The sequence below is a fragment of the Cheilinus undulatus genome, linkage group 8, assembly GCF_018320785.1.
Source record: "Cheilinus undulatus linkage group 8, ASM1832078v1, whole genome shotgun sequence".
Lineage (NCBI taxonomy): Eukaryota > Metazoa > Chordata > Actinopteri > Labriformes > Labridae > Cheilinus > Cheilinus undulatus.
In genome coordinates this window covers 23,676,799-23,699,922 of record NC_054872.1, presented here as the reverse complement: position 1 = coordinate 23,699,922, position 23,124 = coordinate 23,676,799, and the positions used below count along the sequence as shown (strand labels likewise).

Sequence of the window (23,124 nt, the reverse complement as noted above, 5' to 3'; positions counted from 1 at the left end):
AATAATATCACATCCTCTCCATAAATTGTTGGACTTCAATGGTGTTTTATTGCTTTTATTCTCTCACTTTGGCTGCAGTACAGTGCAGTCAAACTGAGTCAAAAACTCTGAAAGTTATAGTGGGTTTTTTTGTGTGTGTTGTGTGTGCAGGGATCTCCTCTGCGCATGCTCCCCCTCAGCTCAGAGGAGCGGCTAATGCAGTTATATAACAGTGAGTGCAGCCGGCGTCTGCTGTGAGCCAAATGCCAGGCCAGTCTGGTTACATAAGCCTGTCAGAGTCATATTGTAGCAGCAAGGAGCGCTCACACCACAGTGTGTCCCTGCACTCCGTCCATCGTCTCCTGCTCTGTCTATCACCTTCTCCCACGGTCTTCCTCCCCTCTCCTCTCAAGCAACCCCCCCTCTTTTCCTTCCTTCCCAGTTTCTCTCTCCTTTCCTTTCCTCTCTTCTTTGTTGTGGAGCTGGAACAAAGAGGTAGCCTGCCTTGAAAGCTCTTAAACAGCACAAAATGCAGAAGAGTGAAATATCTCTCATTCTCGATCAGTTTATCTTCCAGTTGCTTTGAAAACAGCTTTGCTCCTGCAGGTGAAAAGATGAGACATGCAGCAGGTCACCCCTACCTGTGTTCCCTGCAGCACTCTGGCCTTTTGGAGCTCCGTTTGATCTCCAAGCATGCAGCACTCACAGCTTCCTTTCAGTGACCTTTACTGTATCTGACCCCATCACCCTCCACTGTCTCTGATCCTCAGATATGACGAGGACAGGCAGACTTGGTCACCAGACCAGTAAGAAGTCCACTCAGAGCTCTGATATGTGTGCAAAGGATTGCAAAATGCAGCCTGTGACCCTTCAGCAGTTCACACAGTCATACAGAGGAAGTTAATTGATTTATGGCCTCAGATCCTGACCTCCATTATATCCCTCCTGTGCAGGATGCAGTGTCAGCATCACTTCAGGTGGGCTATTCATTCTTGTGGTATAGCAGAAAAGTGTGAGATGGTGTCAGGGTGTGGAGGTGAAATCAGAGAGTAAAAGTAAGCCGATCAATTCAGATCAGTGCGTATAACATGATTACCTCAATCAGTCTGCTCTAATAGCGAATACATGAGGCTGCCTGGCTAATTAGAATTAATAGCACTAACAAGGAACTGCTTCTTTAAGCCAATATATGCCTCTGCCTCCTTATGTTTATTCATGAGGCGGGACCGACGCGCGAGCGCACTGGTAGAGGCAGAGAGAGGGGGGCGGCGCCCACCGGACCTGCCGTGCGGGGTGGTGCGGCGCCGCTGAGTGTGTTTGGCGTAGGGCGAGATGTTGTTTTGTTGTTGCGATCAGCTGAATGTGGCATCGCTGTCCGGTTTGACACAACAGTGGGAAGCACCCAGAGCCCCTCCGGCTCTCCCTGCGCACAAACGCGGGCAGCGACACCAGCTCTATCCGGCACAGCGCAATCCAGGAAATGCGGACTTCTGGCCCTTTTGCTTCGGGATAAATGGCTGCAGCGCATGCACTGAAGCAAGCTGGTAAATACAAACTGTCATAATATGCCTGCTTGTTTATTAGCGAGTTTCGGTTTTGTCAGGATGGGTGTCACAATGACAACAGGGGATGTGATGTAAAGTTGCGCGCAGGAACCCACCCGTGCTCTCACTGAGAGTGTGACATGAAGTTGGGCTGCGTCGTTTCGTGTTAAAATCAAACGTGATGAAAAAGTCGATGTGTTGCATGAAGCGGTCAGATCAGAGGGATATCTGGCTTTGATATGATACACCGCGCGTGCAGGAGAGTCATCGTGGGCGCTGCACGCGCCCAGCTGACAACATATGCTTCATCATGTTCCTCCATTCACCCCGTTTGTCCTTTACAGTAAAGCGGGTAAGGAGAGCAACAATGCGCGAGACCGCACGCAGGTTACGTTCAACTTTAACATTCACGGTAACTACTTTGTGACGCGCTACACCTACACGCGGGAGATTTTTAATGGATGACATCATGCTTTAGTGCATAGTTGATCGATTGTTGTGTGATAAAGATGGCCAGACAGGTTTATTTTGGCGGCCGTTCAGGTTGAAGAAAACCTGCTCTGTTTATATTGTTATCCACAGGGTTTAACTTTACACTGACGAGGACAGTAGTATTGTAAAGGAGAGATTTGCATACAAACACAATAATGACTGGTTGGCTGTCATCTGACACACTGTTATGTTAAAGTTTTCTTAAAACTCCTGTAAGGAACTGTTGGTTTGTGGTTCATTTGGCACTTCCTGTTGACAAAAACATTCGAATCTAATAACTGATCTTGACTTTTACATGAGCAGGTAGTGGTTTATGGTGAAAAATTACATTATGCTTTCTGTTTATTTCATCGTAATATTGGCCATTGACTATTTAAAGCGCCTTTATATTTTTAAGTAGTTTTACTATTTTTTAAAGTAAATCATAAAGAATCCTTGCTGTAGGAAATGATGCAATGCTGTTATTAATTTCATGTGAAACTTACCCCACTGCAGCAGTTTAAAGTCTATCACATTTATCACTGTTGGTCTTTTTTGCTTTTGTAGCTCATATAAAGTTATCATTACTCATTTTAGTCTGTTTCATAACTAGCTACAAACTCCTCACAGTAGCTGTAAAAAATCTGTTTCAACATTGTGCTAGCTCACCTGATGCCCACGACAGTGATTTCAGTCATTGAAAAAAAAAATCACCATATAAAAAATGTTATCTTCTCACAAATGGTTTTGTTTGTTTTTTTTTTGAGGTCATGTAGAAGCATCAGTGTTAATTTCACTGTGTTCCATAACCAACTAAAAACTCCTCACAGGAGCTTTAAAACAGTTTATTTCTATTGTATCTGCTAACTGGCAACAGCAAGTCACATTGTTGATGTCTAAATCTATCTATCTATCTATCTATCTATCTATCTATCTATCTATCTATCTATCTATCTATGCCAGAGTCATTGCTTTCTGTGTATCCACCGCCAGTTATGCAGAAAGTGAAGTAAGGACAGCACATAAAGCGTCTCTCTCTGCAGATGAAGACCTCAGTGGCAGCTGTCTGCCCTGAAGCGAGGTGCTGCAGAAAAACATTTTTTTCAATATTATTGGAGGTCAAGTGTGTCAGTACTCAATTCAACCACCCATCCAATCCATCCATGCTGCAGTGTCCTTCCCCTCACTCTGGGTCTGAACAGAAACTTCCATCTCAGGAATAGAGTAAAGTGTCAGAGCATGGTGGTGGTGGTGGTGGTGAAAAAGGGGGGGGGGGGGGTGAGTGGAGAGTGGCCAATATGCAATTATTTCTTATTGAATCAGCACAAAGTGGCAGCCTTACAGCGCTTTGCTTTGCTCGGGATCAAGACCACTTGTGGTGCTGGCTGGAGAAAGGCGCTAGCTCAGCAGGCACCCAAGGAGAGCCCTGCTCTGATTTCCTTACAAATTTCCAAGATTGTTGACTCCATGAAGCATTTGATGATTGAAAAAAAAATCTGGGCTTTGGGGATTACTGCCATTTATGGTTTTAACATGGACGGGGATAAAACTGCAAGTCAGACACACTTTGATGTTTTTATACTATTGTAACTTGGCTGAAATGTTAGAAGGTGGCTTGTTAAGAGTAATTACCATGTTTTAAAGCTGGAAGTGAATTAGCTGTAGGACCTGTTTTTATTTCAGTGAACAGTTCAGGAGTGCCAATCTATTACAGAGCGCTTTGGTATTCGCTGTCATAGCTGCAGACTTGTGCAATGAGTTTATTCAGGTTCAATAAAATCAAAATGTAACTGTTTATCAGTGCTAACACTGAACATTTATATACATCATTCTAAAGTAAGCTCAGCTAGACCAACACATTGGACTACTGTCAAGTGTACAAGTGTTGAGGAAGTATCTTTTTTTTATTGGGTTCTTTTGTGTCTGGGCTTTTACACTTAATTCATATGCATGCTTCTGTTTACCATTTGTAAAGCCCTGCTTTTAAAAGTGCTAGAACTGGTGATGTCCCTAGGCAAGTAATTAAAATTCATTATTGCGTTTAGTCAACTGGTCTAAAGATAAGAGAACACTCGGAAAACAGTCAAAATTGAGCAGTATTCATCTAAGTCGGGATCACTGAAGTGCTGATGCAAAGCTAGTTAGCAGAATGTAGCTAACATTAGCAGTGCTAGCACTGCAGTCCTCATTCATCTTTGCATATTAACATCCACATCCGCATTCTCTGCTGTTGCTACTACCTGCTATCAGTACCATCAGTGCTCTGTTGTTCACCTTTAAGTAAAAGAGCATTATGATAGCATTGAAGTAGCCATTTACTAGAACTACAGTGGTTACTACAATTTCGAGAGCCTTTGACTGGGACTGTAGGCCTGAAATTACTTTAAAAAACAATTTAGTTTTAAATCCTGATTGATCTGATTGAGTTTCTGTGGTTATTTGTGATTTATCTCCCTTTTGTTGGTTGCATTTTAAAATTGTACCAGTTTGCATCTGAAGCTTTTTTCCATTTCAGATTTTTTGATTGTTCAAAATTAAGCATAATCGACCACCAGTTCTGATAAAGACCTGCTTTTATTTTGAAATAAAATTAGGAACTTTTGATTGGAGATAGATGGAAGATAGTGACATAAACTTAACCTCAAAAAAGGAACATGTTATGGATTGAAAAGGAAATAATGTAACAGTAAAAAGGTAAAGTCTGACAACAAAAAGTGCAGATGACTTCTGACTTTTCCACTGAACTCTGTGAGTTTTTGCACTTAAATGAGACATAAAGGAGCAGTAGTGGCCTTATCTGAATGTCACTGTGCGATTATAAAGAAATCAGTGCATTAAATATGTATGTTAATTGCATACCAATAAATGCATTCATGTTGTAAGCCCTATTGAAAATATTAAAAATGAGGTTAACCAACTAATAATTCAGTCAAGACCACTTGGAGAAACATGTATTTATTGGCACTAGATGCTGTTATTCATATTTGGGGGTGTGGCTGTTCTGGGATCTCCCTGCCCTTCCACATGCCTACTTGGAAAGCATTTAGTTTGAAAAGTACGTGTTCCTGCCTTTCCTGCTTACAAGGAAAGCCTGAGGAAGGAAGAAAAATAGTAAAAACAAAACCCCAGAGCAGAGCCAGCATCAATGATAACAGAATGACATTTATTAAGTCAGAAGAAGAATAAAGGAGGAGCTGAGGTGGAGGAATGTTGTAAAAGTGGCCCAATGTGTTTGTCCAACTTTGAAAAATTTGTCTCAGTATGATTTCAGTTGACCCTATAAGCCTTTCATGTTGGTAAAGATGTTTTCACTCCTCTACTGATGTGCTTTAGCTCTGAATTAATCACAGCAGCACTTTGTCAAAACTGGGCATTTCTTTAATTAAAACAAGCATAGATGGCAACACTAAAAGCTTTCTGTAACAGAAAGGGTGCCTTTGCTCTTCTGTCAAACCGCTTCAGCGTGAGTGTGTGATAGTTGTAGGGGGAAAGGGTTATATGTTGTGTGAATGCTTGTATTTACGGCCTGCTTGCCAATGTTGGCTCAGCCTTAGCCAGACCAGCACGTTTATTCATCACAGTTAGCGCTGACAGCAACACAGAAAGCTTTCTGAAAGAAAACAATGTTGTTGCTCTTCCGCCGCCTCGCTTTGGCATGACTATGTGATAGTTACGGGGAAAGGGTTAGTTGTTGTATACAGCTAATGAGTTGTTGTGTCTCAGCTAATGATTCTAGCAGACCTGTCATAAGCTAGGACTAAATTGCAGCGGCGCTTTTGTCTGAACCAGGCAATGTGTCTAAATCAAAACAAGCGCAGAGAACAACACTGAAAGCTTTCCATCGCAGAAAAATGTTCTTGCTCTACTCCTGGTCCTTTTCAGCATGGCTTTCCGATCATGGCAGTGGGCTTGTCCCGTTTAGTCCACCATTAGCTGTTAGCTTGGATGTCGCAGTAGGACCACTGCAGTTTATTCCGACCTGGACCGCTGCTCTTGTTAAAACCAGAGCAGAGAACCACACCGACAGCTTGTCTTGTGCAGAGGAGAGGTTTTTGCCCTTTTTCTTGTAGTGTTGTCTTTCATTCGCGCAGTAATAGCAAAGAATACAGAGAGCATCAGCTGAGTGGTTGTGTGTCTGTGTTTAACCAGTCAGATGTGGTAGAAGAAAGCGGGGGGGGGGGACTGCTCAGGGCTAATCTCCACATACACAGAAAGAGACGGACAGAGAAAGAGGGCAACATGTAGCCTTTCACATTTCAGTAACCACTTACTATAACTTTGGCTAAAAATAATAAACTACTAACAATCATGACAAAATCACTCTGCCAGAACACACATTTAAGGCATTTAAACAGACATCCCAGATAGTTGCGGTCAGCCATATACTAGGTTTTAATGTAGTCTTGTTTAACATCATGTAAACATACTGACTGGCTACTGAAGATCCGAGAGAATTACTGACACAGGTTGGTGCATGTGTGAGTTTGAGTATTCCTCCGACCAACAAAAGCAACACTCCACACAGAGAAGGCCAGAGCTCTGCCAGCTAACACAGAGTTGTTCAAGGCCTTATTTAGTGTTTTTTAACACACAAACTCACCTGATGTACCTTCCTCATTACTCCATTTGAGTCAGCCTTGCAGGTGTTGACGTGTTGATTAAATGCATAGAATTCACTTTCATGGCATGGTCAGGATCATGTGGAGTCCCTGCTCAGACTCTTAGACATACCTTCCCCTAAGATAACAAGGTTTGATAACACCGGCCACAACGGGGCAGAGGATCATGGGATGATGGGCAGAGTCAGAGTGACAGTTAAGCCTGAGCCCTTGATGCGAAAACTCGTAGGCGTTAGACGGATGCTGTGCTGCCTGTAGAGCTGCTGAAGAAGTGAACAAGCAGACTGTGCTGCTTCACACATGACTGCACACTCGACAGATTACACACGGTGTAAAAGAATTGGCATGTACGAGCATGTTTTGGTGTGAATACATGTATGAAGGATACCATTGTTAGCAGTCTTCTACAAGGAAATACACACACCCAGGCTGTAAAATCCTGGTGACTGGTGGACACAACCTTTTCATGTCCCTGCTCTGCTCATTAATCCTGCTTTCTGAAGCACCAAGAAGAATAGAGCCACTGTAGTGCTGGAGACCACAGCTAACCAGGAACAAGACCTTGGAAACACACACACATATACTCCCACACATAAAATTTAAAATGGAGGCCAGGAGTGCCAGTCTGGCTGCTTAGCAAATGCCCCACTAGCCTAATAACTGTACAGCGTGCATTCAGCTGTGATGAAGCAATCATTTATTTTCTGTTTTTTTGTCTGTGGTCTGGTCTGCAGCCAGGAGCTTTGATTCTATTGTATTTCCATCAGTTTGTGTTTGTGTCTATGAGAGTCTGGCCTTGACTCAGCCTTTCACCCAGGCTAGTGGGTTGGCCATCCCTTTAAATGCAGATAGAATTTCCTTTTTGTGCCAGTGTGTAGTCATCTTATGTATGTGTGTTAGTAGGTCTGTAGTGTGAGTGCATTGAGTCTGCAGTCTGTCTGTGTAGGTGGATTTTGGTTTGGTGTGTTAATTAGTAGTGGTGTAAAGATGATCTGATATGGACCACAGAGCCCTGGACCAGTAAAAATACGGCACGAACCGGTCTTTGGACCGGTTTTAATGTTAACGGTCGGTTCATTGATTGCTGCTTGTTTTCATAACCCGTTCCGCCATGCTCTGGCTCAACGTCTGTAATCTCCCACGACCCACGGTGACCTTTACCTTTAAACGAGAGTTCCATTTGCCATAGGTGCTGGCTAGGTAGCTGGATGTGTTTCACCGGTCATCGTCTAAACGTCTTTCAGTTACAGTTTTGCACCTCAGGAAGAAGTCATGTGGACTTTAAGTTAAGGAAGGATAACTTTCGAAATGTCAGCCCGTCTGTACACTTTGGAGAAAAACGATTAAGAACTACGGCAGCTCATCAATCTTACCTGTTGAGACGGCAGAGCAAAAGTTTAGCTAAGATGCTAACATTAAACACAGCATAAACAGACCCAAAACTAAAGACTTTTCTGAGTTGAAACTCAGAGAAGTCTTCAGTTATCACCGTAACAACAGCCCCTTTATTCACGGGGTTTACAACCATAATGTGTTGTTAGGAGGGATTGATTTGGTGACATAATCAATACATAAGAGCCTACTGATATGATATTAAACAGAGAGGACTTCACTGAGCTGGAGACCTGCTGTTCTCCGTGTATTAATTACAAGAATGAAAACAATCAAGAACGGTCAGATACACAGAGAAAGGAAATAACGATGTTTTTGCAACATGTAGACCAGGGTTCCTCAGTTAGTTTTTTCCTGGGGGCCACCATTTTTCAAGGTCAGAAAGCCGAGGGCCAGACATGATTTCTTGGATGTTCTCGTATGTACTGTGCTTAACAAATTTATTAGACCACCACCCAAAGTAAGGTTTATGCCACAGCTGCCCTAAATTAACAGCATTGGTAATTACCAAAATAATTTTTTTATGTTTCTGCAATGGTTAATACACCAATATGTAGAAGCTCTTTAACCCAAATGATCTTTTAATGCTAAATATAATCATTGTTCTTATCCATGAATTTTCAAATTTACTGATTTACAAAAAAACTGAAAAAATAGTAAAGCACATTATTATTCCTTGATGAATATGTCAAATTATAGTTGTTTACTTGCATTCCTGAACAGAAAAATCAGTTTAAGTGGTTGAATGTTATGCTTGATTAATTTCTGACTTCTCAGCCAGTGAGCCGGCTCAAATTTGGGTATAAAAAGGTGAATTCAGTTTGAAATTCCTTACCCCTGTTCAAAATGGTAAAACGTGGAGAGCTCACTGAAAATGAAAGAGTCCGCATTAAAGCACTTCATGATTCTGGATGGTCTCTGAGACAAATATGACAGGTGGTCTAATAAATTTGTTAAGCACTGTACAAGCTACATGCATTATTCAACTTGTTGATGTCAGACACCAGCTGGCCAACTAAGCAGTCAATGTAAACTACAGAGACACATAATCCACATAGTTGATAATATCACTTAGGTTTGTCAGTTAAAGTCTGTTAGTCTATTTTCAATAATTACAGTGTGAAACCAAAACCAACCAAATGTGACTAAAATACAAGCTTTGGTACAAACTTTCAGAGTGCGTTGATCCAATACAGCATGCAGCCATGTGTTAAAGCTCCAGACAGGCCCAGAGATGCTCTGCAACGTTAGCAGACTTGTGATGTTGCTGTTAATACAGACATCAAACTTGTAGAGATGAAAACTGACGTTTTACCGGTTCAATGTGCTGCACATTGATTACAACGGCATGAATGGGTGACATTTGGTTATTTACCTGGCTGCTCATACTGCTAAGAGCAAAACATGCTGATGACAAGACTAAGCTGTTGTTTCCATATAAAAACACTCATATTGGAGCCACAAATCATAAAGCTGGGCCATCTGACATTCTTCTGACTTTATGCTTTCTTTTTACTATTGTCATGGCTGTGCTTGTTGTGCTTCCTTATTCAGTCAGCTTACTTCCTGGTTGGTTATTGTTACATCCCACCTGACAATCCACAAACTGGAACCTTGGCTGCTCCTGTTCCATTTTATGTTTCTGATTTCAAATTGGAGGGGCTCTGATTTTCGTCCAAGCAGGTCAGAGATAGTAAAATCAATCATAACACAGCACTGGAAAATCAGTCAAGATGATATTAAGAACCATCAGATAATCAGGCTTAATGAGACAATCACCATTATTCAAAACAGCAAAGCTCTGAAACAATACCATATATTAATAAGTTTGCAGTTCATGTGTTGGTCTGTAGTCTATTTTTGTAGGTCTTGGCTTTATTTGTGTCACTGTTGCTCTGTGTTAGTCTGGTTATGTAATCATATATGGTGATGTAAAGCGGGGCAGGTGTTACAGTCAGACTGGTGACTTTTTCAGACGCTCCCTTCATATGAGTTAATCATTAGCTTCTTCTGCTCTGTTAGCTTCCATGTGGTATGTACAGGTGGGGTTTTCTCTCCAAGATGGCATTACAATTCCTCAAACACACAGCAGCTTATCTGGCCATGTTGTTCCATGTTGGTTAAATGTGTTTTTTTTTTTTAAACTCCTGTGCTCTGTTACTATTATGATCTCTCTTTTATCAACAGTAGGGACATTTTTGTCCAGGTGTTCACCCTCCACAGTGGCCACTGTTGTGTAATAGTGATTGTAACAGTGTGACTGTAAGCTCACCACAGGTATGTCTGGAGGTATGTGTGCCAGTATCTCTTTGTTGAGGATTGTGTAATGCTGGGAGAGGCTGATGAGGCTGCGTGAAAACACTGATAACACACGTAGTAGCTTATCAGTCATTCCGGTTTGCAGATTTGTATACAGGAGGACGACTCTCATGAAGCTTTCTATGAAGGCTTCTGTTGTTTTCAAAGATTATAGTAGCGCCCCTAGAGTGCGTATTGATCGATGACACAGGCGAGGTATTGAGTTACATGGCTGGATATCTCTACCTCTTCAAAATCTCTCTCTTTCTCTCTCTCGGGACGCCCTCTGACCACACCCCTGAGCTCACACTGCATCTACACTGATCACAGTAATATCCAGCTGTTTGTTCTTCACTAATCTGAGCTGATTAACTTAAGACTTCCAAAAAACAACTTGCTCCCTGCTTAATCTCTCTCTATGCTGTTTGTAGTCCCAGAAATATTGACCAATCATGTACCAGCAGTGTGGGAAAACAGTTTGTTGGGAGCAAAAGCAGACCACAACTGACATCCTGACTCTTTTAAGGGTGTTCTGACAGTGATTTATTTGCCTGTACTTTCTTACTTATACTGAAAATTATGCCACACTGAGCATATATTAGGTTTCCAAGCCCTGAGCTAAGGGGATCAGATGGTCCAAAAGGCCGCCCCTCCTCATTTAAAGTTACTTTTCAATATGTAAATGTGCCTCGCTTTTAAATAATGGCGAACAATAATTAGTCCTACTGTTATACTATGATCTTAACCAAGCAAATTTCCTTCTCTTGTTAAAAGCAACACTTTTGTGACTCTCCCTCTATTTATGATTGTGTTCTCAACTTGTGACACAATTTCATAAAACACAAAATTAATTTTTAAAGTAAAGTGAAAAATTTCAAAAAGGTCCAGTCCTTGGAAAAATAACTCCCCTTCCACTTGGCTGGCTATGGGCATACTTTCAAAACTATAGTCTGCCATTTTTGAGCGCAAATAATCCTTGGATATATGACATAGGAGCACACTGTTTGTACGAATAAATCCTAAATTGTTTTGTGGCTCTCAGCCTATCCAGTGTTAAAGTCAGCCAACAAGTGGCATACAGTAGAAATGTGCCACTGTAACATGCTTTTATATGCTATAAAAAAATCAAATAACTACATAGGTGTGTTAGAAATCAATTAATTTTGTTCTTGAATCCTATTTTTGAACTGATTGCTTCGTGCTAGTTTATCCAGTATAGCTCGATCAGGAAATGTAAGTGTGATGATCTCACATGACCCAATAATTTGGTTTATTGCTGTCATAAGGCTGGGCAGTATACATTGTCTATAAAAAATATCCACTCCCTTGGAAATTTTACCCTTGTATTGATTTTATAAGGAAATCATGGTTGATGTAATTTTTTTTGACAAAAAAATACAAAAACCCTCTTTAATGTTAAAGTGAAAACAGATTTCTACAAAATAATGTCAGTTCAATAAAAATATGTAAAGTAAAATAGGTTACTGCATAAATATTCACCCCCTTCAAGTCAGTATTTTGATGCACTTTTGGCTTCAATCACAGCACTGAGTCTGTCTGGATAGGTCTCAATCAGGCTTGCACATCTGGAAACTGCAATTTTACTCCATTCTTCTTTGCAAAACTGCTCAAGCTCTGTCACGTTGCACGTGGATTGGACGTGAACGGCCCTTTCCAAGTCCAGCCACAAATTCTCTATTGAACTTTCACCTTGTTGTCTTTAAAGCATTTCTGTGTAACTTTCGCTGTATGCTTCAGGTCACTGTCTTACTAAAATCTTCTCCCAAGCAGTAGTTCTCTTGCAGACTGAACTAGAAAAGCACTCGGAGAGCGCAGACCTCCGCCATTAGCCCTATCTCCCAATAGTAAAGAATCCTTTAAAAAATTCCTGGATCCAGACGGTGATGTAATCAGTTCTTCCTTATGCCATTTCTGACATTTCCTGAAAATTTAATCAAAATCCATCTGTAACTTTTTGGTTATGTTGCTAACAAACGAACAAACTAACTAACTAACTAACAAACCCTGGCGATCACATAACCTCCTTAACAGAGGTAATAAGAATGTACTCCAGCATTTTCCTGCATTTATTTTACCCTCTACCTTCACAAGCTTTCCAGGACCGGCTGCTGAGAAGCATCCCTACTATTTGGTTGTCTTTAACTAACAGTGACTTTTTCTTTACCACACTCCCATAAAGCTTTGACTGGTGAAGAACCCGGGAACAGTTATTGTATGTAGAGTCTCTCATCTCAAATGCTGAAGCTTGTAACTCATTCAGAGTAGTCATAGGTGTCTTAGTGGCCTCTCTCAGTTATTTCTTCCTGCACAGTCTTATCAGTTCGTGAGGGCTCGAATTTCCACACTTTCTGGAATTAATATGAAATGGTGGATGTAGATTTCACTCAACAAATCAGCTTTTTAAATCTCTTTCTCCTTGCATGTTTGATTTATCACAACGCTGTATCATGTTGTTTTATCAGCAAACCAGAGACCTGTTAATTGCATGAGCATAGTTATAGGTTTGAATTATTTATCCTTAAATTCCCAAAAATAAAATCCACATCATTTTTGCAACCCCCCCCCACCCCCCCCCCACACACACACACACACACACACTGTTGTTGCTGCAATCCAGTATTACTCAAAATATTACACATATCTTACTTAGGTTGGAAGAAAGAGAAAGAGTATTCTTTTCTTGAGATTTCAAACTTATTTTCATGTGTTTCTACTTATTTGCCCTCCCTTCTCTTTCATTTGTTCCCTCTCCATTCCTCTCTTCTCCTCCCTCCTTTTTTTCTTCTCCTCCCCTCTTATTTTTCCCTCTTTCATCTCTCGTCTTCTCCTGCTCCTTTATTTAGTCGCCCCCCCTCCCCGTTTCCCTCTCCTCCTGTTTGTCCTTTCCCATCCTTGTGCCCTTCTTCTGTCTTCCCCCACTTCTTTACCTCCTTCTCTCCTTTCATTATGCTTCCTCGCTTTTGTGGACCTCCTCTTTTCTTTTTCCATCTTATCTCTTGGTTTCCTCCTCTCCCCCTTTGTTTCAGAGTGTAAGTCCCTGCAGTAGCAGTGAGTAAGGATTGGATGGATTTGTGCTCTGCAGGAGGGTAAGAGCCTTTTGGAAAATCCTTCCAACCCCAACGCAGATCTGCCGGGTAAATCGGGGCAGCAGGCGATTCTCCAACTCCTACCTGATGTGAAATGAGTTGTGCTGGCTTATGGGTGACTGGGAGGCATGCTGCTTTTATCTTGTGTTCATCCGCTTAGGGTGATCTATAACCAGATAAAAATATCAGATACCAGATATTTTAAAAAGTAGTTGGTCAGTGATTGTGCTGTATTTGTTATTTCCCACTCAGTCCCTGAAGGTGTGCTGTGCCCTGGCATTGTCAGGTAAGGTCATATAAAGAAGAACACCTCATTTTAGATGCTGTTAATTATGCAGGAGTGTGGTCGTCTGCCGTCACTGAGGAAGGTCATTTGTCCTCACCTCTCTAAAGGGCACAAAATCCCACAGATTTTGCTCTCTTAACATGTTGTAGAAGTAGAAGTGGTAGTTTTTGGTGTGGTTTTGCAAAGCCTATGACTTTATTTGTTCTTTGCATTAGGACAGATTAACACCCAAATTGGGCGCTTTAGATAACAAGTGGTTATCCTTAATGCTAGATGTAGATACACATCAATCTACTGACGTCAGTTTGATATCAAGTGGCATTCAGAGGTGGTTTTGTGAAAACATATTTGAGTACTGACATGCATTAAAGACGACAATGTCAGCAGACATAATCTGCAGGAGACTGCCAGTAAGAAAAAGAACGGCATTATTTTCGTCTGTCTAGACTCATCTATGTTGTTGGGAATTCAAGTTTGTCATTGAGATCCAGATCATTTGCCTTAACTAAGAAATAAAAACCAGTCTTTTGGCTCCAAAACTGATTGACTCATTTGCATCACTGGCCTTCTATCTTGTCTGTTATACAACACAAAAACAGCAATAATGAGAAGCTCTGAAATTGGAGCTAGCCCCCTGCATTCACATACAGCGGGGCACACACTACAAGAAAATCATGACAATTATGGACTTGAGTCAATGAGTAATTCTCATTGACTGCGGGTTATCATCCAAAATAAGTCTAAGAGCCATAAAAATTAGGTGGGTAAATAAGCTCTTGTATTTTTATTGTTATGCATAGTGGGGGGCCGTGCGGTGTAAGTGCAGTCAACTTAGTATCTGAATGCCCAAATGAATGTTGAGCTTAGACTGTAGAAAGAATTGGACAAACCCTGTGTGACATCAGCCATCTGCTTACAATAAGTGGACTCAAACAGCTCTTGAAGCCAATCTGTAGCGGCTTCCATATTGAAATTGCAGTCTCAACTGAACTTTGGATCAACCTAATGGCTGGCCCACTAAGCTCGACTTCCTGTCAGCTAGCTAGCTAGCATTCTGGTTGACAGAAAGGTAGCTTTTGCCTGTCAAGCTATCCGTCAATCAAATGAGACGCGCCAATCAGTCCGCAGTGAGGTTTCTCCTAAATATAATCTAAACCATTGTGGTACCAAAAAAATTCACCCCTCTTCAGCACATGAAGACATTAGCTAATGAGACATGTTTGGTTTTTTTTGAACCAGGCTGTAAACCAGTTTATTTCTAGCTTTTGCAACCATTTTGTTGCAAAGTAAGTATTTTACTCGGTGGAGAGGGCTCTGCTCAAAAGATGATCCCTGGGTTAATCAAGCAGCATGCTTTAACTTTCCAGGGAGTACATGGCTAGAAACCCCCGTATGGATAGATACATTTATGACAATGTGTATAAAATATGAAAAAAATTTGTTCCAAAGCAGTTAATCCATATATAGAAGTATACGCAAAAGTTTTTTGTCGTATCAGCGTTTCATCCACACGGAAACGGTGTTTTGGGAGGCTGTAAACGCTACTTTTTGAAACCCAGTTCCAGAGTGAACAAATCTGTAAATGCTTATTGGGCTAAATGCTCATTTAAATTTCGTTTAACTGACTAGTCTAAAGAGGAGAAAATCCTTAGAAAACAGACAAATTCCTCACTAGGTCATTGTGTCAGCAGGTGTGACGTTAGCCTGATACACTCTCTACAGCAAGGCTAACATTGCAAGCTAGCACCACCAGCCTTTGTTTCTCTTTGCAGATTAATATCGTGCTTGAGGAGTGGCCTCTTTTCACTTTGGGTGTAAGTTATACTTGAGTTCAACCCCTGAGAGCCTGCTTACCACTTTATTTCCATTTACTACTTAAAAAACTTTCATACCTCGCTGTTCCTTCTACACGCTAACTGCTAAGCCTCCGCTGAGCTTCTCATGTTTACATCTGTGAAGTGTCAGACAGGAGAGCAGCGGCCCTTAACTGAAGCTACAGTGGCAGGAGGTTCATTACTGTTTAAAGGAGCATTATAGACTGGGATTTCAAGCCTATGTTTATAGAGATGATGGGTAATTCATTTAACCGACTCATAAATCCTGCGCCGGCTAATTTGATAAACGAATTTAACCGTTTTAGAAATTAACAGCGTGCATCCCTAATTTAAATACACCGAGAAAAAGCTGTGATTGGCTGTGGGAGCTGGGAGATGATCATTAGGATCAGCTGGCTGTTAGCTGTTAATGGGTGGACATATGTCTACCGTGTCCTGCATGAACTAACTCTTGCCTTCATTTCAATGAAAGGTATGAACGACCCCTCTGATGCTGTGCTGTCATCAGGTTTGAGGTCAAAAGTCCCCTGTATTTGAAATCAGTTCAGCCTGCAAACTAAAGTGTATTTACTCAACATGTTTCCATACACTATGTAGGTATATTTCTACATGTTTATATGTGTTTGCTGAATGTTTATGTCAACACCTTTTTTGCTGATGCCTCCATATTGCAGCCGCTCAGCGAGGGCGTCTGCTTCACCTAATTGAAGGTCAATATTTATGTGAGTGCTCCTATAAACAATTTTTTAAGCTCGGTCTAGACAGAACACACGATTCCACTGTGCTCCAATAAAATCAGAGAGCCTGTCATGTTTTGATCCAGCATTTCCAGGCCTACGTATATCCCCTCAGTATACGTATATTTGGCTGTACTAAAGCAGTGGAAAGTTCCTGCATACATTTTTTTTCTTCTACTTTGTCAAAATTACACCATACAAGTGAAATTAAACTTTAAAATGAAAAATAATGTTCAATTGTGTCTGGGTCCAAAAACAAACATGCTTAAAGTGTCTCCCTAATGGTAATTCATGATAATCCGGATGGCATGTACTTAGCTTATTTTTTTAACAACCTTGTACTCAAAGAGAGGGCCTGACATTGAATGAATCATCTTAGGCTGAATGTGGTGCTACAATGCTTAGCAATTTAGTGAAGAAATGTGTCAGATTTGTCACACTGTCATGGTGGACTAAGAGTGGCAGATGAATTTATAAGGTGGTGGTGCTTAGTCTGAATCAGTCTGCTTGAGATTTTTTTCTTTTAACAGGAAAATTCCCTGCAATACTAAATCTCTTTTTATAGGGAATCCTGCAGCATAAAAACTTAGCATAAATAAACAAACTTCAGACTGTTGTATGCTGAAATTACATTAAATTAGTCTGTTTTTATGAACCTCCTTCCTTTTAAAATATGATTGTACAGCTAGGGTAAAGATTTGGGAAGAATCTATAGCTCATACCATAGACTTTAAAGTACACACATGTAAGTAAGAAGGGGATTTATTATCTCCAAGGAAGTACCAGTGTTTTGTTCTACATCTGAATGAAGACAGTCTAACTTTTACATAAAGATGAAATGATTAGCAGAAACCCAAGCTACAGACAATCACAGGAGAGGTCTGATTAAAAAGAAGAGAAAACAGTTTGTTTTAGTTTTTAGTCAATCAGAGCTGCTGACACATGCCTAAGCCAGTGTAACTGTGCAAATAAACATGTGATGTAAACACTGTCTTTGGTCCAGGGACCACATGTTTACACTCAGCTGCTCGAGGGGTCAACCTGTGGTTTTCAACACCTTTCAAAGTTTGGAAGGGATTGATGAGATGAGACGGGTTGTTGGTGAAGCTGAGGAGAGAGGCAGTAGTACATTCAGTGTAGTGCAGCTTGAAGTGTTATGTGCTTAAAGTATGCACATATCAGCAATCATTTTTTTCTATTAGTAATGTATTTATTCTGTTGGGTTTTTTTTGTTTTAGTCAAAACTTATGACTTTAGGTGCCAGAATTGTTATCATGACGGCAAGAATGGTACTTCAACTTCAGCTTTGTAGTCCCCTGAAGGAAATTTACTTTCCAGTTGGGTAAAAACATTTCAATCAGGAGAGACTTAATACAAGTGAATATCAATTTATTTTATAAGTTTGGAAATGCTTGAAAATGGGATTTGTCTTAGGGGGACATTAGGATAGGATACCCCCCTAGACACTGATGGTGATGATGGAAGGATGTAGGATGAGATGAGGAGTGACTTTTGAGGACCTCATCTCATCTCATGGTCTTTTTTTCTCATATGAGCTTTGACAGCGTGAGGCCCAAGTTGAGCCACGCTTTAGTGATCCCTTGGAACATATTCCCCAGATATATTTTCCTCTTTCTAAAAAACACAGCACTTTCAGTCAAATTCATGCAAATTCCGCGATTTCCAGGTTAAATTGGAAATTCGGCTTTTATCGGCCAATTTCGCGATTCCATCCGCAATTGCGGTATTGCAGAAATCATAGGGCCCTACCTATGTGTGTGTCATGCTGACTAGCATAAAGGAAAAACAGAATTTTCCCTTTGGGGATTAGTAAAGAACATCTTATTTATCAGGATTTTATCAGGGTTTTGAAGATGTGGATGCATATGTGTAGAGGAAAATGTATAGTACAGCTGTAGAAGGCACTTCCTCTGTTTGGGAGTTAACAATGATTCCTGTTATGTAATCCTGCTGTCCTCAACAACCTCAAACAGTCAGCAGTCCCTGTGTTTACACCCAGGTAGTCCCCCACCTCCTCCTCTTCTCTCCCGCTCTGCACCGTCAGCACAGTGCGAGGAAGCAACCCCAGCTTAGTCACCACGGGCCGGGACTTTTCATCAACACTCCACAGCTCTAATATGCCTAAATGTGCTGCGTGCATCCCTCCAGTAAGCCCCTCTTTGTTCTGATGTCAGCTGACAGGTCTCCAAGCTGGTGGTGGTGGGACGCTGCTTCTGGTGCACCTCCAGCTCCAGGGTGGAGGTTGTATTTCACTTTGACACCATAGGAAGACCGGGAGCTGCACAGCTGAAAGCATGAGACCGGCTACGGAGACACAAGGACCATCTTTAAGGCTATCTTTGTCACTAAAACAGGCTGGAAATGTGTGTGTAGACATCTGAGGAAATGACTAGGATTCTTGAGAGTACAGTAGGGATCCCACTCACTGCTCCTGAGTGAGCGTCCATTACAGTGGGAGTGCACACAAAAGAGGAAGATGAGAAGAAACCATAGAGAGAGCTGTGGAGCAAGACAAGGCGAGTGGATATTAAAGAGAGGAGAAATCAATCACTCCTGAAGGAAAAACATTCACTATTTGTGATGAATTGTCTTTACACGGTTTTAAGTCCAGAGTTAACTCCTTGAGATAAATTCCAAGGCAGATTTTTGTACGAGTGGAAGTGTAGTGTTTCTTTGTCAGACTATCTTGTGAGCGTGAGCCATCCCTACAGCAGCCTTTCTCTCACAGGTCATAGTTGTCTGTTTTGGCTGGCGTGCTTGCTGGTGTTGTCATAGCATTACAGACGCACGAGTCATACATGAGGTCGCCAATCGATGGCTTGTTCATAGCAGCGGGACTGCATGAGAGGGCATGCTTTTCTCGACTTTTCCTAGAGTGTTTCCTTCTTTTGTTGCTTGAAGCGCTGCTCAAACTCTCAGAAGCTACAGTTTTCTCTGCAGAGAGTATCACTGTTTCATCCCATCAATCTATGTAATCCACTGTTTATTGCTTCTCGGTGTAACTATGGTGTTATCAGATAATCCCTTGGTGCAGTTTGTCATGGTGAACATTGTGTTTCATTGTGCTCTTCCTCTCATTGGCCAAGTCTCTGCCCCGTTTGTCAGCAAGCAGGCCAGTGTGAAGACCGTGAAAAACATTTTTCTTGTGAAGCTGGTGTTGGCCTTTAATCTGAAGCTGACATTTATTGTTTTTACTTTTATCCTTTATCAAAGGTCAGTCACTTAAGCCATGTTAACAGCCTGACTCTTGGATTGGCAGAGTGGTTCTTTAAGTCATCAAAGCTATAAGTTAAACATCTTTTTATTACAAATTTTAGGTGTGAAAAATGAAAAAATCAAAGATATTTGATAAAATGTTAACTAAAACATTGACAGCAAGACTTGCAAAAAAAAAGAGATGAGCATGGATTCACTGTTTAATAGGGACGCATCAATGCATTGGTTCAACATCAGCATCAGCCATATTGGCACTGAGAGACAGGTACAGCGTCCTGTACGACGTCTGTTACTGAGTACACCAGTGATTTCTTTCTTCTTCAGAAAGAAAGGCCACAACAGAGAGTATGGTCTAGACCTGCCCTCTGTGTAAAGCGTTTCGAGATAACTTTGCTTATGAACTGGGGCTATACAGACAAAAATTGATTGATTGATTAAGGATGTGGCAGTAGGTCCTTAGACAGAGAACCACTGCTCTAGAGGTTTACTCCAGCAACACAAGTAGTGTATACCAATAACAGGTACACTAATAATACAGCCAAAGTGTCCGCAAATATGAAGTTTTAAACCTTACATTTATCTCTGACCTTAGTTTATTGCTGTGATAAACATTTGTTTCTGCCAAATCAAATATCTTACTCTGCTTGGTGATCCCTTAGCTCACCTCCAACGTGTTTTTCCTTGGATCCTCTAAGAAAAAAGTTCTCCAAGAATATCCCAACCTTCAACATTCATAAGTGTTTTTTTGTTTAAATAGTATAATTATTAGGGGTGAGTATTGGTAAGAACCTCACGATACGATACGCATCACGACACTTGGGTCACGATAGTATCACGATATATCAGGATATCACGATGTTGTGATATATAGCGATATATTGCTATATTCTACACAGTTAATTAGAAAAATATAGAGATGATGTATATGTAAATCACACAATACGTTGGTGATGTTCCCGCTTTATTTCACGGCAGCAAGACAGAGCTTGCAAACGGCATTTCCTTTCTTTAACTTTCTGTTTGTGCTCACACAAACGTGTGAGCAAGTCGTATTTTACTAACAACTCAGCTAAAATATAAATTTTTATTTTTTACCAAAAAATCAATATTAAGAGTTGAAGTATCGATATTGTATCAGATGTCAAAGTATCGCGATATATTGCCGTATCGATATTTTTTCACAGCTCTAATAATTATATTAGTTGCATTTCTTTTAACTCTTAAACTGTAGAAATTTTATTACATTTTCTTACTGGATCGTTGTTAAAGGGACCATTGAATTTCTACAGCCCAACCTGACAGATGTATCCTGCTTTTCTCCACTACTTTAAATCTAAAGAAGGTTTAAGTTCATGTCTGTTAGAAGGCAGGACCTGTCAGTTATCCTCAGCGCAGTTTACGTGCAATGACGTAGTTTCCAACCGAAAACCTGTCGAGTCTTGCCAGACCACAGTGAGGGGAGTGAAAACTGTGGCTGACAGGATGTGCTCTGCCAAGACCTGACTGATGTGATTTTTCTTTGTTTGTGACACTTTGGTGGGTGCCAGTGTGTGTGTGATGCATATGTGTGTGTGTGAGATTCTTAAAACCAGGGAGTGTTTTTTTACAGAGACCAGATCTCTCAACTCACAAATCTTTACTGTCCAACTTTTACTTTCTTTTTTCAGATGTTGTGAATCCAATGGTATCAACTGTTTTCTTCAGTTTATAGTCAGACTCCTTTGCCAGTGAAAGTCATATTCACCCAGGTCCCAGATTAAATTTTCGTCTTTCGATTAGATTTTCTCCCTCACTGCAGGGCACATCTTATCATTTGTTTATATTTGTTGGTTCAGCCTTATGACTTCCTCATCTGCTGTGTAAATGGACTATAAACACATTTCTACTCATGAAGAAGATGGAGTCTGAATGTTCTTGGTTTTGCTAAGATATGTGGCCACACAAATCATTTTGAAAAATTAGGAATTTGCATGATATGGTTGCAGATTTTAACATTTGGTAGGTAATTATTATTATTATTATTATTATTATTATTATTTAGAATATTTTATTTTCAGTTTTCCAACTTAACAAGACATATGTGAAAATACAAACGCAAACCCCTTCCCTTTCCCAGCCATCTACAAACTAAAAAGATAACAAAACAGAAAGAAAAAACAGAGGCAAGACAAACAGTACTTAGTACTGATGACCAAAGGCTTGTTGATTCTAATTATCTTTCTCCATGCTGTCCACTATAGAAGTTGGCAAGGAGTCTATATAGGCCAAATAAGGCTGCCAAATCTCTATAAAAGTATTGTAGTCGTTTCTGAGTATGTGATACTTTCAAGTGGAATACAACTGTTCATTTCCGAAATCCATCTTGCTATAGAGAGTTGGGAGTCAGACTTCCATGTAATGGCTATGCACTTCCTGGTAATGCACAAGGCCAATGCAAGAAATTTCGTTCGGGTATTTCTCAGTTGTGCATCAATTTTGGTAAAGTCTCCTAGCAAACAGATTTGAGGACATGATGGGAGATGCAGTCCTAGAAGTTTTGTCATGATGTCCGAGAAATCATGCCAGAATGTATTAAGTTTTGTGCACGACAAAGTACCGTGCAGGAATGAGTCCTCTTCTACACCACATCTAAAGCACAAGCTGGATATCTCAGGTTTATATTTATGCAATTTCTGCAGCGATATACAAGTTTGATGGAGGAAGTTATAATGGGTCAGTCTGTATAGAGTTAATAGTGGCAGTTAAACTTTTTTGACATAGTTCAGACCAGAGCTCTATACCAATTGTCACACCCAAGTCGGACTCCCATTTCTCCCTTGATTTATGTAACCCTGGTTTTGGAGCATCATCCATCAAAAGAGAATACACTTTTGAAATGAGACGAGGTGTGTTAGCCTCATGAAGCAGTCTCTCCAGATCACTGAGCACAGGTAAAGTCATATTAGATCCCAGAGTAGCTTTAAGAAAGGATCTCAACTGTAAATAACAAAAAAAGTTTTTACTGGACAGATCATACTTCCTCCTCAGGTCCTCAAAAGACATCAGCGATCCGTTCTCATAACAGTCCTCCAGATAATGAACTCCTTTCTGGTGCCACATTTCCAGAGTCTTATTATTATTTAGTGACATAGGTATGAGTTCATTCAGTTTCAAAGGTGTTTTGGGGGAAAAATTATTTTCCAGTCCAATACTTTTACAGACTTCATACATGTCTTGATGATATGTATCAAGACGCGGTTGTCAGTTCTATAGGAGATGGTTGTAGGCGTCCATTTGTAGACAAAGTCTGCAGGAACATTTTCTTTAAGTGCATACATTCCAATTAAAACCCACGGTGTGGTATTTTCCCTTTCAAAAAGAAAAGAAACAAGTCACATTTGGGCAGCCAAGTAATGCTTTTTAAGATTAAGTAATCGAAGACCCCCCAGTTTATGATCCCACGTAAGTTTTTCTGTTAAGACCCTTGGAGTCTTACCATTCCAAATGAATTGTCTAATATGTTTATTAAGGTTTTTTTTAAAAACTGAGTGGTATTGGAATCAGTAGGGACTGAAAGAAGTACTGCAGCCTTGGTAATATGTTCATTTTAACACAATTTATTCGGCCAATTAAAGTAATA

The 23,124-nt window shown here is 40.6% G+C and overlaps 1 protein-coding gene across 3 annotated transcripts in view; it reads left to right on the top strand.

The window, feature by feature from the left end:
• The first annotated feature begins 1,239 nt into the window (after positions 1-1,239).
• LOC121512990 (transcription factor HIVEP3) overlaps positions 1,240-23,124 on the top strand; it is a 76,431-nt gene continuing 54,546 nt past the window's right edge. For all 3 annotated transcript variants that reach the window (XM_041792438.1, XM_041792434.1, XM_041792435.1), the window contains exon 1: positions 1,240-1,523. The gene's annotated coding sequence lies outside the window, so the exon portion shown is untranslated. The remainder of the gene's footprint in view (positions 1,524-23,124) is intronic.